The sequence below is a fragment of the Muscardinus avellanarius genome (genome assembly GCF_963383645.1).
Source record: "Muscardinus avellanarius genome assembly, chromosome: 4".
NCBI classification, from domain to species: Eukaryota; Metazoa; Chordata; class Mammalia; order Rodentia; family Gliridae; genus Muscardinus; species Muscardinus avellanarius.
In genome coordinates, this window is record NC_137789.1 from 9,428,364 (window position 1) to 9,443,489 (window position 15,126).

Here is a 15,126-nt window from a genome sequence, read left to right on the forward strand (position 1 = left end):
TGGAAACCTAGCTCTATATCTTGCAGATAGAAGTACAAACAGCTTTCAGCCTGAGGCAAAGCCAGCCTCCATTTCCACACTGTCTCTGGGAGTGCCTCCAGGCTCTTGGCCTTGGGCTGGCCTGGCTTCATTGCCTAGAGAAACTCAGGTTCTAGTGGACCCCTGGTTTCCTATTCTTCATTGAGTTCTTCATTCTCTCTGCTTCTCACTTCTTCTCCTTGGTTCTCCCGACCCAGGAGCCTCTGGGTCTTCTCTGAGCCTTTGCTGAGCCCGAGGAAAGATCTTCTGCAATCACCACCGATAGTAAGAGCCTGGCTTACCATTTAATAAGAACCCTCCAGGGACTAGTTCCCACCCATTCAGATGTCCCAGAAGCTGTGTGCATAAATGGGCTCATCCACATTTCATAGCTAAGAAAAACCAAGGATTCAGGATTGGCTTACTGAGGTCTCATTTCCTCCAAGAGTTTATCAAGTGACAAGTTTACAGTACCTATGGCGACATCACATTCCACGTACAACTGAATGCTGCGATTTTGAAGTCCTCTGTCAGAGAAGACCATATATGGGGTGATTTGTAGAGAAAAGAAATGTATCTCTCATAGTTTTGGAGGTTGGGAAGTTTGATATTAAAGTGGCAAGGGTCTTCTTGCTATGGCATCTCATGATGTAAGGCAGAAAGGCAACAGGGCGAGCAGGAGAGGACCACACTCACTTTTGACAACCCACTCCCACAGTAACAAGCCCTCTCCAGGGGGATCAGGCCATTAGCCAGCTCACAGAAGCAGATTCCCCTGACCCCTCACCTCTTAAAGGTACCACCTCTCAACACTGCTGCCTGGAGGGGGAAGATCCCAGCGCATTCGCTTCGAAGGACACACTGAACCCCAGCATCATACAAAGTAAGAGTACAAAACATTGAAAATGTTCTGTTTGTGCCACATCCATGCGCTGCACCCTGCCAGTGGGGGACCTGCTGCCCCTGAAGTATTTGCAGCACTGAATTGGATTCATGCATTTGCAGGCATGAACACCTTCACGGTCATTTCCCACTAGCGTGACCACCAAATAGCATTATGAAGTGTCTCACGGATATGAGTCCTACAGGAAATCCTCGGTGACACAAGGTGGGCGTTGCTTCCCATTTCCCACAGCTCACAGGGAGGACCTGACCTGGGCCCTGCCGGTGACTACAGGCAGGGCAGTGCAGGCCTTCAGGCTCCTTCCTCTACATCTTCCGCGTTCATCCGTTCAATCACTTCGTGGTCTAACTCACATGTGGTCAGCAAGACATTGCACAGAAAAAAACAGTCCCAGATGTTTCGTGACCTCATGAGCTTCTATGCATCACAGATTTGGACAGAGGCCCAGGGAAACTGTGATGTTTCATTTGTGCTGTTGTAAACAATATTATAAATAATGGGGAGGTATTGCTCACAGTTCTTTGAGCTTGAAGCCCAAATTTAAAGTGCCAGCAGACTTGGGGCTGTGCAGCGGCAGTGCCTTCTCGCTGGTCTTCACTTAGTAGGCAGGACCCAGGGACCTGCATGAGCCTCTTTTATCAAGGTACCCATCCTCATCACCCTGTAAAAGCAGGGAGAATGTTTGACAGATGTCCTCATGCCATGAGGAGTGAAAACAGTGAGGGGGAGAGTCTTCAGGCTCTGAAACCTCCAGTGGGCCATGTACTTAGTAGGGGGGCATGTATTTCATTTTACAATGTTAGGTTTTATTGTTTTATTTTATTCTATTTTATTGTTTTATTATTTTATTTTACTGTTTTGTCTTATTTTCTCTCTTGCAGACACCTTTTATACATACTCTATTTATTCCTTTTTGTCTTTTTATAAAGTTACTATGTGGAGAAATGACTTGGCTTGGTCTCCCAGTCAAGGGACAGAGTTAGGATTTCAATTCCAGGCTTACTGGCTTCATACCTCATGTGCTTTCTTCTCCAGAGTGTTGCCTGCCCCCTTTTATTGTTTAGGATTCAATTGCTATAGTCTTTCACTATTAGTTTTAACTTTTATTTTGCCCCCAAATTGCCTGTTGCATGAGAGAGCTGCAGGCTGTAACTCCTCCTAATAATGACTTAGCTCAGTGCCTTCCTTGGAAGTCAGGAGGGAAAAGCAGCCAGGGCCTGTTTTCCAAACGTTATTGTCAGCAGGAGAGAGAGAGAGGAGAGAGAGAGAGAGAGAGAGAGAGAGAGAGAGAGAGAGAGAGAGAGAGAGAGAGAGAGAGAGAGAGGAGAAGGAGAATTTCATGGGAATTGGACTACTTGAGTAGAGAATCTTTCCATGAAAAACAAATTGGTGTTTATAGCAGAAGTGATTTCTGCCATTGGTTGAGGGCAGGCTGCCCTTTAACTTGGCCAACTTTATTTCCAGCTACTTCTCCCCAGTGAGTCCTCAGTCCCACCTACACACTTCCTCTCTCCCTCTAAACATTCCTCCACAGCACCCCCGTGGCACTGCCGGTTCTCACAGGGCACAAAGTAAATTTGTCAGAGGATGAGCCATGCCTATAGATGCCCCTTTGCTGTGACTGTCATGAAGTCAAGGAACATGTCTCCTTCCTCTTGGTATTCTAAGAACCAAAAGATATACCTGTCTGATAGGTAGTGGGCATTCGACCACGAGAAACATCAAAGCTTAAAGAGATCTTAGTAGACAGTCCCTAGTGCCTCATCCTAAGTGCCCATCTTGGCAAATCCCCTCTGGCTTTGGAGGAGGTAGACCAGTTCTCCATGACCCCAGGCAATAGAACTGAGACTAGCAAGTGCAAGTTTATGGAATTAGCTTAGAATGCAAGGTAAGAAGATTCTAACAGTCAGTACTCTCCAAAGAGAATAAAGGTATTGATCTCCCTCACAAACAATCAAGCAGAGGTGTATGGAACACTTTTTCTATAAATATTATTTGGATATTTCTTCAACAAATAATATTTACTGCTATCAACACCAGGAAAACAGCATGACCTCAGAATCCAATAGGAGGTTTCTGGAGGCATTGTGCTGTGACCTTTTCCTGTTATCTTTGGCATGTCATCTTTTGGGACAGCTTTTGCCTCATCTATAAGATGAAGAGCTATGGGATAGGTTAAAGGGGTCAGGAACTGGCCATCCCACTGTGGAAGTCTGTGCTAAAAAATAAAATTGTTAATGGTAATGCTCTTTCTACTAGATGTCTATCGCTTCCAATTAGTTGAAAAGCAACTGGAAACCCCCTCAGCACATCAAGACTTTTGTCCAATAAATTATGATACAGCCACACTATAACTTAATAGCCTAATGCTGAAAAGATTATGTTAGAGGTTCATGTACCCTGACCTGGGAATTTTCCCTTGATATATGTACCACTAAGCAATTACACAGTATGAATATGGCATGATATCATTTTATATGAATGTGCATAAATAGATTTCTTCTGTGAGCATAAAGAAAAGTATGCCAAGATGTAGAACTAGAAGTAGAGGAAAGGTCATTAGTTGGAACTAGATCCAGGTCCATTCAAGAAAAAACCCAGAAATCAGTGGCTTAAGCAAGTAGATTTGTTTACTCTCAGAAATAAGTGACCCAGAATGACTATGGCTGCAGCTCTGTGATCATCAACCCTGGTCTCCCATCTACCTCTTTCTCTTTTCTCTTCTGTCCCTTTGTAGGTGCCTTTGACCCTCAAGGCCAGCTGTGACCCAACATGGTGGCTAGTCCTGTGGCCATAATGCCCAGGCAGGAGCATAGAAGCTGTTCATGCCTCCTTTAGAGAACTATCCAAGAGCTTCCACTAATTACATCTAACTTCAGAGAAGGCTGGAAACAGATTTTTAGCTGGTCAGAATGACTATCTTATATATTACATTGTATAGTCTCACACTAGGAAGCTCCAACAATGTAAAGAATCTTATTTCAAAGAAACAGAGATTAGATATTGGGTAGCCAAGTAGTGGTCCCTGCCCTGGGAGATTATTAACTTTATAAAATAGACTTCTGTATTATTTGGCTAAATACAGGAGGCATGGCCTTATAATTGGAAAAAAAGCCAATTAGTAAAGACTTCTAAAAGCAAAGAGAGGAAGTATGTTTTTTTTTTTTTAAGCACACATGGTGAGCCAGGCCTGTTTGCTGGACACTGTCTAGTTTCAGCCTCGCAGCAATCCCACCAGGAGGTGCAGCTGCTCTCCCCTCATATGGGGGTTCCAACAGGCAGGGTGGCAAGGTTTCCCCACGTCTCCTTGTCACCAAGGTGGGTATTGGAATCCAGGTGGCGTGACATTCTAAACCTGGACTGCAGTCTGCCAGCTACTTTCAGGAAGAATTAAGACAATTCATGTATTGTCTCGAATCCCAGATTTAATAGAGTTGTATTTTCTAACAGCTGTCAGGTGAGCACCTACTCCTCTAGCTTCCTGATCCCTGATGCTCATATCTACTGTGGAGGAAGTGACCCTGGCCCAAGAGTCTCCCTGGGATGCAGCGCCACCCAGGAGCATGAATCTCCTTCCTTCCTTCTTTCCTTCCTTCCGGTTTATTCTGTACTTTTTTCTTGCAAACATACATATTAAGTCAAAGGAAAGGAGGTGAAAAAATTTAAAGACTATTTTAATTTTTTTTCTTTTCTCCTGTTTCTTAACTTGGGTCTACCCTTACAAAAGATGAGAAGGACAATGCCAGAACCTTACATAAGCTAGGAAGTCCTCCCAGCTTCTCATTGGTGTGAATTTATGAGGAAATTCTGCAGAGACCCTACAGAAAAATATTATTCCCACCATGACCTGAAGCCGCTGTGTAGGGAAACATGAGTATTGGCGTATCTTCCTTAGAGCACTTTCAATTTTTGATAGGAGAGAAATGCACTCAACGAGGTGATGCTGTGTTCTGCTACCCTGAGCCAACTTGAGGCTCAACACTGGGAGTCTCTGACCTACCAGAGATGTATCTACTCTGGGATGCAGGCATTCCTCAGAAGAGCGGGACTCCCCTGTGTGGAGCCATCCCACAGAGCATCCCAGCTTATCCCCACAGAACTCCAGCTAGGACTCTAGTCTCTCCCAGGAAGCCCAGAGAGGAAAACTTCCTTCCCTCGAAGCCCATTGAACTTGGCACACAGATGTAATTTCTGCCTTAAGAAACATCATCATTGGCATGGGAGTGCAGAGTGTCAACGTGACCCACCTGGAGTTCTGGCCTCCTTCCTCATCCCCTGTGTGATCTGGTTGATGGTTCAGCCTCCCCGACTCCTCCGTCATCACTGTGAGATGCAGATAAGAAACTATGGCTTCACTTCTCATCCTATAAACTGTGAGTCCTTCAAGGGTCAGGGAATATCTCTTATTCATCTCTGGGCCCATAAAAGTTGCCCTGAAAATTCAGAAAAACAATTTGGAACAAGGATTGTTTTCCTCTAGTGCTATGAAAAAATACTCCAACCACAAAAATGTTGGCTAGAGGTTTCTGTGGGGAACAGGGTCACTGGAGAACACTTAGAAACCTGAAACCCCAGGTTCAAATCCCAGCCCCCCAAACTACCAGCTATGTGACCATCAGTAAATGATCTGACCTCTTTAAGCCATTGTTTTTTTTTTTTTTTTTTTTTTTTTATCTACAGTTGGAAATAATGACAGTGATGACCTCATGTATTCTTCTGCTTTTCTACATGACTGAAATACCTGACCAGAACAGTTCAGGGGAGGAAGAGTTTATTTGACTCATGCCTTTAAAGGTTCCATCTATGATTGGTTGAGTGAGTCCAAGGCAGAGATATCATGGCAGCACAGTGTGGCAGAGAAAAATGGCTCAGGACAGCCAGGAAGGAAAGGAAAGGGGCCAGGGTCATAGTCTCCAAGGGACCCCCAGTGACCTATATTCTCCAGCCCCAGCCTATCTGCCTATATTCTATTCAGCAAACCCATTCAAATTGCTAATCCATCAATGGCATTATTCACTGACAGGGTTATCAGTTATTCACCTCTGATTCAATTATTTCACCTCTGAACATTTTGCCTTACCAATCCATGACCTTTTCCAGCTAACACTCTATATTCAAGCCATACCATCCCATATATGAGTTAATTTATGTAAAGTACCTGGAACAGTGGTAGTAATATATGTAATGATGGAGGAGATGGAGCCATGAGTTCTTGTTCTTAGCTAATTTTAGGAAAAAAATAGCCAGAACTCTACTACTGCAAGCTTGAGCAATTTTTATTATTACAAAGGTAAAAAGAAGGAACAGAGAATTATAAAGCACTACATCAGAGGAATGTAGTGGAGTGCCTTGAAAATAAGACACTCACTGAGGTTTTTGGGTATAGAACAGTTTTTATAAAGATTTATTATCTTCCATCTTGCCTAACCAATAGTCTTCCTGACCCGACTAGGTGTGGGCCTGCCCATTATCTCTGGTAAAAGTCTTTTTATATAGTTATGCGGATTTACTGTCTCCCATCCTGTTTAGTCTTTCCATTTGCTCCTGACCTAACGCAGATGTGGGCCTATCCTTGTCCCCCGGTGCAAACCCAAGCCTTTGTTACAACCAAGATGTGTACTTGATTAACAAAGTCAGGGGCCACATGGTATCTGTCTTCTTTGAGGAAGGCGTGTACCATCTTCCCGCAGTCTTGGGGAGTTTTAGCCTATCTGCTAGAAGCTATATATTATGTAAACTTGTCTTAAAATATGAAGGCCCTGGGCTACAACTCTTTTGTGTACTGTACTTTGCATTGTAACAGCTGTTTCCTCTCCCTGCCTAAGTGCCTTAGCAACATCCAGGCTTTGACTATTTTTTACATTTGAAATTAATACCAAAGCTATTTTCCAATCTATTTTGAAATTAGTACCCAAACCATTTCCCAATACTGGTACAGTATAAACTCTGTGAATGTTGGTTGTCATTCATCACTATTATTCCTGGAGTTTCCCAGGGGAGCTCAGGGTTCCTCTCTCACCACAGTCCCTCCAGGAAATAGGCCTCCCAGAAAACATAACTGCATCTGTGGCCAGCACTTGTAGGGCAGGCAACCCCTAGGGCTGTTTCCATGTGGCTTCTAGGACCATGCTTGGTCTCTGACCCTGGCAAAGCCACAAGACACAACTCTTTTCACTTATCTATGTACTTATTTATGGAGTACTAGGGATTTAACCTAGGGGCTTTCTATCTCTGAGCTATACCTCCAACTCTTCCACCACCTTTTTAAAAAATTCTTTGAAACAGGGTATTAAGTTGTTGAGAGCCTCTCTAAGCTGCCGAGGCCAGCCTCAAACCTGTGACCCTCCTGTCTTAGTCTCCCAAGTACTGGGGACACAATATAGGCATGCACCTTTATAAATGACTGTGTTCCAGGCGTTTTGTAATAGCAACTAAAAAATGAATCGAGGCACTCTCCTTTCACAAAAGGGGACCTTGAAGTCCAGCAGGGCTGGGCACCTTTGAGCAGAATACCTATACCCCCCACTACAGGGGCAAACCTGCCCTTGAGATCGCACTCATCTCTACTCCTCCCTTGCACGGGAGCCTCTCAGACCTTCTCCAGCTGAAGATGTGCTTCCAGGGTCTTCAACCCCTGAATTAGGGGGACACCAGGAAGGGGCCCAGGAGCTGGGGCTGGTGGCTCCACCCTTCCCTGGTGGCCCTTTGTGTCAAGTGGGATCCATAGCATAGGAGGGAGGGCTGAGGCTGAAGGAGGCAGGGAGGCTGACCCAGGCAGGATCAAGAGAAGGAGGATTGAGAGAAATGTGGGGGACACTTTCCTCTGCAGAGCCGTACTGACCTCTCCGTGCTTGCTACAGAAGGACTGGTACCTTCTGTGTTCTGCCAGCTGCCTGCTGTGCGGCTTTGGTAGGGAAACTCAAGCGAGCAGGATACAGGGATGACACAGGGATCCCCTTCAGCTCCTTTAAAGTCTTCAGCCAACCATGTGCACTCGTCCTTCTCCTGAAACACCATCTTAGCTCTGCCTTTGGCTCCTTGGCAAGCCTCCCACCCCCTCCAGCCTCTGCCTCGTCCCACCCAGTAAGGTGTGTTTGCTGGAAGAGCCATGGGCCAGCCAGCTCCAGTTCCCAGCAGCGGGTGCCTGTGGCAAGTTTCCCAGTTGCTCTGCAGTTCAGGGGCCCCAGTCTGCTATAGAATGGAATGCCAATGGCATCTCCCCAAGAGGCTCTCACAAGCATCATGAGAAATGTTAGCAGCTGGACTCCCTGCCAGCCATCGCCCAAGCAATTCCTGAGAATTAAATCATTGCATCCCAAGGCCTGACTCCCAGAAGATGGGAGTTGCAGCTGCCTGCTTTACAGAGAGAGGAAGCAAGGCTCAATAAAATAGTGATAGAGATGACAAAGCTTTCCTGGGAGGTGCTGCTGCTGAGCCTGGATCCTCTCCTGGGGCTAGGCAGGGGTAGAAGAATCTACACAAACTGGGTTCACATTCTGCCATGCAACTGAAAAAGCATGGAGCTCTCTCTGCTGCAAAAGCAAACGCATCATTGTGGCCTGCAAAGCCAGCCTTGAATGGACGAAAGCCGGGCAGAGAGATAGTCTAATTGAAACGGGGGTTTCTTGAGAGAAAAACCCCGGCGAGTTCTTGTCTACGGAGAGCAAAGAATGACACCCGCAGACCTCAGGAAGGGGAGTAAAAGGTTTATTGGAAGCAGCAGGGAATGGGGGCAAGGGTGGCCGAACACCCCCAAAGGGGCTGGAACTCTGGGTCCAGCAGCTGCCTTCAGGACAATACTTGAGAGCAGCCCAAGCCGAATTGCCTTCAGGTGCAGGCTGCTTTCTTCCGGAGTCCACGCGATCTGCCAGAAGGGAATAGAGAAAAGTGGCCGAACACCCCATAGGGGCGGTTGGAACTCTGGGGTCCAGTAGCTGCCTTCAGGGTCACTACCCGAGTGTCGCCCGAGCCAAGTGCCCATCAGTTGCAAACTACTTTCTCCCAGAGTCCACGCGATCTGCCAGAAAAGAGGTACAGGTCACCTCTAGGGGCCTGGTCAGCCATGATGTCCAGCAGAGGCCTTCAGGTCACTACTCGTGAGTCGCCTGAGCCATGTGTCCTCAGATGCACTCTTGCCTTCTCTCAGGGCCAACACGACCTGACCTGCGAGAGAGAGAGAGAGAGAGAGAGAGAGAGAGAGAGAACAGCTCCCCAAGAGGGGAGGGGGTCCCAAGTGGGAAAGTGCCCCCTTTTGCCATCTGACTGGCCCGATGCCTGACCACTTGCAAGTCTGTTTGTGGTTAGGATGACTCCAAGGAGAATTTGCATAGGACATTTGCAAGTTCTTTGAAACTCAGGATGGCTTTGTGAAGCTCTGGCCTTCTTATCTCCTGAGCCTTTGGAGTTTCAGGCATTTGTCGCCCCTCAGGAAACTCAGGAAATTAGCTTTTTTCTACCAAGGCCTTTTCCCTATCTGCCCATTTCCTTTCTACCTCCTCATAATGAAGGTGGGTAACTGTGGGGGCCCCTGGCGTGAGGATGACCAGACAAACCTCAGCATGGCACCTGGCCAGTCTAGGAGCTCTCCGAAGTGGAGCCTTGCTCCCCAAACAGATTTTGCTTTCCAAGTGCCAATGCTCATTGACTTTTGATGGCCTTAGGTCTTGGTAAACCCACCACGGTTTGAATCTGCTCTAAGTCGAAATGCATTTAACACGCCTCACTTGCCGGATGTTGTAGCTCAGCCTACCCGCCCTAAACATGCTCAAGACATATATTCGCATCAGCCCACAGACAGGCAAAAGCATCTAACACAAACCCCATTTTATAGAAAACCGTAGCGCGTCTCGTGGAATTCTCAAATGCTCTAGAAGGATTGCAGGGGCTTTTGCACGTGTGCAGTCAGAAAGCGGCAGGAATACAGCGAGTCAGAAGAGTTTGTAGTCTGGGAACAGCAAGGACTGAGTTTCTCTTCTGATTCCCGGGTCCTCTCTGCGCTTGGCTTGAGGAGAGATGAGCAATGCTCTGAAAATTCTCACCGCCTGAGCTCCTGGAGGTGCTTGCCCGAGGCTGAACCCTGTGGGCCAGAGAGAACAGAAACTGCCCGGGGACGCAGGCACACAAACAAACCTGCAAACAAGGCAGGCGTTTGTTACCCAGAGAGAAAGGGCCCATTCAGCGCCGGCCCTGGCGGTCAGCGCTTCCTCCAGTCTGGGCCCGGGTGGCTCTGCACTTACCCTTCCCAGAGCCACCTGCAACCCTGGCTGCTGTGTGACAGGGAGAGACCTGACACATCCCTGCACTGTGGATAAAGCCAGCAGCGCTGTCCCGAATGCCCAGGACTCATGGGCTGGCTGCTTGGCCTCGGCCTGGCCTGGGCAGGGTCCCCTTCCCTCAGGCAACCTGCCCTTCACCTCTGAAGCCCCAGGGGCAGTGGACAGAAACCCCCTGCAGAGAGCTTGATGGCTGAATTGGGAAGAATCATTCTACCCACCTAGGGTGGGGAGGAAGCAAAGTGTGATTTATTGAATACCTACTATGTGCCAGGCACTCTTCTAAACCTTAAAGGAGTGGGGCTCAGAGAACTGAAGCAACTCAGTTGTGCCACGCTTTACTATAAAATAGGCTTTGTGCTGGATGTTTATGCCTATCTGTGGGCTTTCTTTCTAGAAATATCTCTTTCCAGAAAGACCCACCTCATGGAGATCTGACAGGGAGAAATGGGAGAGGGAATGATATGATAGAATAGAAGAAGTAAAATTTTAGGTAGAAAGGAGACGCTTTGAGAAGGGAAGGAAAGGAAGGTTTTAAAATCCGAAATCTTCAGTTAACAGAGCTTGGTTATTCTTAAAAAAAATAGCCAGCCCCACACTTTTAAATTAAAATAAGATGGCTCAGAAAATCCCTGAGGCGATTAAAACCTGAGAACTTCACCCTTTGTCAAAGTTCTAGTTTCCCCTCCAGGAAGATCCCCCAAAAGTCATACTTTTTGTTAACAGAGCCCCACACCCAGCAGGCCTATCCCTGCTTCTGACTTCCTGTCTCTGACTCCTGGCCCAAAGAAATTACCATCTTTTGTGAACCAGAAAGCTTCAAAGAAGGAGCCTGCCATCCCATGTGCTCCTGGCCACCCTCTTCTTAATATGCCCTATAAGAGTGTATAGCTCTGAGGCATTCTGGGCCATTTAGGGCTATTTTGAGGCCATTTTGGACCATTCTGGGCAATTTTGGGGCATTCTAGGCCATTTGGGTCATTTGGGGCCATTATAGGCCATTCTGGGCAATTTGGAGCCATTTTGGGCAGCTTGTGAACATGCTGGGCAACATTTTAAGCTCTTGGCCTCTCTCCTCACAGCTACTCTAATGTTTTCTTGAGGTGGCCACAGTTTCCCCTGAACATGTATTTGCTTAAATTAAAATCTTTTCTCTGACTGACGTGTATTGAAATTCTTTTTGCCACAGAAGCCAAGAACCCACAGAAGTTATCGTGCTATTCATGAAGGAAGAATACAGTCTACAATGAACAAAAACTTCTCGGCAGACGTGTGGCAAGTGCTGGGTAAACATGAGTTTCTGTCTCTGAGTTCAGGGCATAGCTCATGTCAACTATGACTGATTGATTTATTTCCTTCAACAAATGTTTACTAAGCACTTACTCTATGGCAGAAACCATGCCTGCTGGGGCAGAGCACGTAGATAACCAGACGGAAAGTTCCTGCCCTCACACAGTCTGAGTGCCGGCACACTGTCTAGAGAGCTTCTCTCTCATGCATTCGTCCAACTCAACTGTAATGGTGTGAGATGGAAACCTGCCTGTGGGTTTTTGTTCTTAGCTAATTTAGAAAAAAATAGCCCGAACTATACTGCTACGAGCTTAAGCAATTTTATTATTACAAAGGTAGAAAGAAGGGACAGAATTATAAAGCACTATGTCATAGAGAGGAACGTAGTGGAGTGCTTTGAAAATAAGACACTGAAGTTTTTTAGCATAGAACAGTTTTTATAAAGATTCATTTTCTCCCATCTTGCTTAACCAATAGTCTTTCTATCTGCTCCTGACCTGACTAGGTCTGGGCCCGCCCATTATCTCTGGTGCAAGCCTTTTGATATGATTATGAGGATTTACTATCTCCCATCCTGCTTGACCAAAGGCCTTTTTTCTGCCCTGATGCAGGTGTGGGCCTGCCCCTCATCTCCAGTACAAGTCTTTGTTAAAACCAACATGAGTACCTGGGCAGCACCCAGGCCCTGACTATTTTTTTACATTTTGAAATTAATACCAAAGTAATTTTCCAATACCAGCACATTCCCCCTCATTAACCTGTCGGAGCAGCTCCTGCAGGACAGGTTCTATTTGCTGCACTGTTCTCTTGGAACATAGCATTTCTGTCTAGGAAGCAGCATTGTCCTGAGCCAATGGTGCCTCAGTGGGGACTTGAGAAAGGTAGCTTTTTCTCTGGCACCCAACAAAAAATTGTCCTTGCCAATATACAATTGATGGCCACGATATAATGGAACCCCTTGAAACTGTGCAATTACACAAGCTGCCCACACATCCTCAGCTCTGCTATTTAGAAGCCCCTTCAGAGCCCCTCCTCCTGTAGACCTGAGTCTCTCTAGTTTCTTGCACATGCTGGAGGGGCTCCAGCCTGATGAGATGAGATCTTGCATTTACTAAATACTCACTGATAGACTAGAAACTCATTGAAACATTCCAGATTCCCTATTCCACCAGTCTGTCTCGCACCCTGTGAGGTCATGTTCCGCATGGGTTGAGCTGCACCCCTCCAAGATTCACGTGGAATGTGAGTGCATTTGGAAAGAGGATCTTCAAATGGGTAATTAGTCTATAAAATGAACTTGAGTGCAGGAAGCAGAAAACATTTTCTGTGGAGAGGCAGATAGTGAAAATCTCGGCCTTTGCGGTCAGACGGCCTCTGTGGACCCACTAGGCCGCCACTTAGCTTTCAAGCTGCCGCAGACAGCATGTGAGTGAATGTACGGGTGGCAGGATGCCAATAAAACTTTATTTATAGATACTGACATTTGAAGCTTACATCATTCTCAAATGTCATAAAATATTCTTCATTTGATTTCTCCTCCCCCAATCATTTAAAAATATAAAAGCCATTCCTAGCTTCCTGGCCCTATAAAAACAAGCACTGGCTGGGATAGGAGTTGGTCTAAAGGGTGGTATTGAACTTTGCTGGGAAATGATTTTAGAAAGGATCAGAGCTGGGGGCTAGCGATGGAGTCTGTCCTGCCTTGGTTCTCAGCTGGGGACAGGGAGGCTCAGAGCTCCAGTGCCTGCAGGACCAGGAGCCAGTGGAAGCAGGGCGCCCTCCTCCCTCCCTGAGGGCACAGGCTTCACTAGGAAATTGAGGGTGGCTCCATCCAAAGTAAACTCTGGTCCCGAGGGCCTGCTGGGCTGGCTTAGCTTCAGCCTGACAAGTTTCCTGGAGCAGTAGTCCTGCTTCCTGAGGCTGCGATGAGATGAGTCAGCCCAGATTAGCTGCGGGGCCAGTGGTTCCTAGGGAGCGCTGAGCACCGGTGACACCATTAACTCTTGCGCTTTATCAGTGCTCTTGCCCTCTATCAGCACACCAGTCCCCACAGCAGCCCTGTGAGAGGACTGATGATACAATGAGGAATGAGGAAATCAAAACTCAGAGAGGCCATGCCACTTCACCAAAGACACACAGTACAGAGGGGCAACCCCAGGCTTCAAGGGCAGGCCAGGCTTCATCGCTGGTGGTTCTGGGTGATGTAGCCAGGCCCCCTCTGCCATGCTGGCTCAAGGAGCTTGCTCCTTCCTCTCAGGCCACCAGGCTACTTGTGAAGCTGGGTACTGTGGTCATGCAAGCCAAGGGCTCAACACAGCTGGGCAAGATTCTAGTGTGTTCAGAGGCAGGACCCAGACACAGATGACAATGTCCCCTGTGCCACCTGTACAGAGCCATCCTGGTAAAGAAGCAGGGGCTGAGGAAAAGATATGGGTGTGAATGCCTGCGGCTGTGTGTTTATAGGGGTAGCCTGAGGTCACTCCAGAGGCCGACACAGGAGTCATGTTCAGCAATGACAGTCACCTAGGCAGCAGGACAATGCCAGCCACTAAATTAAGCCCAAAACCAAGGAATCTGTGGATACATTGCCCTGGAAAAAAGACTACAGTATATTAAGAGATAAGACTGATTATAATAAAATGATGTGTCTGGTAAGATCTCATTTAAATGAGAGGCAGGACAGCACTAGGCTGCTTCTGGTGGACTCAAGCTCAAGTCCAAGTGGGTTGAGGAGCTGGATCCTTGTGAGCTCATTGTACGGGGCTGGGCGACCCAGCTTCCAGCCCACTCCTCTCCTAATTGTTTTCCTTTATGCTGGGTCCTACCCAAGTCCACTGCACCTCTTCCTAGCTGCATATATGACCTTGGGCCAGGGAGTTCCCTTTCTTGACTTTGATTTTCTGCACATGGGCACCTGCGCCGCACACGCGCGCGCACGCGCACACACACACACACACACACACACACACACACTGAGAAGAGGTTGATACTTTTGCCTCATATTATTAATGTGAATATTAATATATTAATATTAATAATAATATAGATGAAGTTCCCCTTTCCTGCTTTAAGACCAACTTTTAAACCTTTATTAATGATCAGTATTCAACTAATTCTCAAGTGACCCATGTTCATTGCAAGATTTGAAAATAGAGACAATTAGAAGAAATTAAAAATTACCCAGCATCAGGAGAATGAGAAGACAAGTCACAGACTGGAAAAATATCTTTGCAAAATGTACCAGTATTGGGAATAGCCTAGGAAGATTTGAGAAAGCTCTGATTACTAATATATTTCAAAAATTGGGTGAGGGGCAAATCTGTGAAAGACTTGGTCTTGGTTTCAGTCAGGAAGCAAACAGCTATTGAAACTTAGATTGTCTTCACTAAAAGTAATTAGCAAGTCTATAGGAGAGGGGAGCTAGGGCTTCCTCATCCTCATTCTAAAGACAGGTTTACATAATAATTGGATGATCTAGCTAGGATGGGAGGAGGGGGTCGACCTTCCACCATGGCCTTCTGAAAAGAGACCTAGGCAGGAAAGTAAGGGGAGGAACCTTAGAGGGTATGGGGAGGTACCTTACAGGGACTTTTACTATTTCAGAATTATGTGTACAAGACGGAGGTCATGTCTATAAAATAG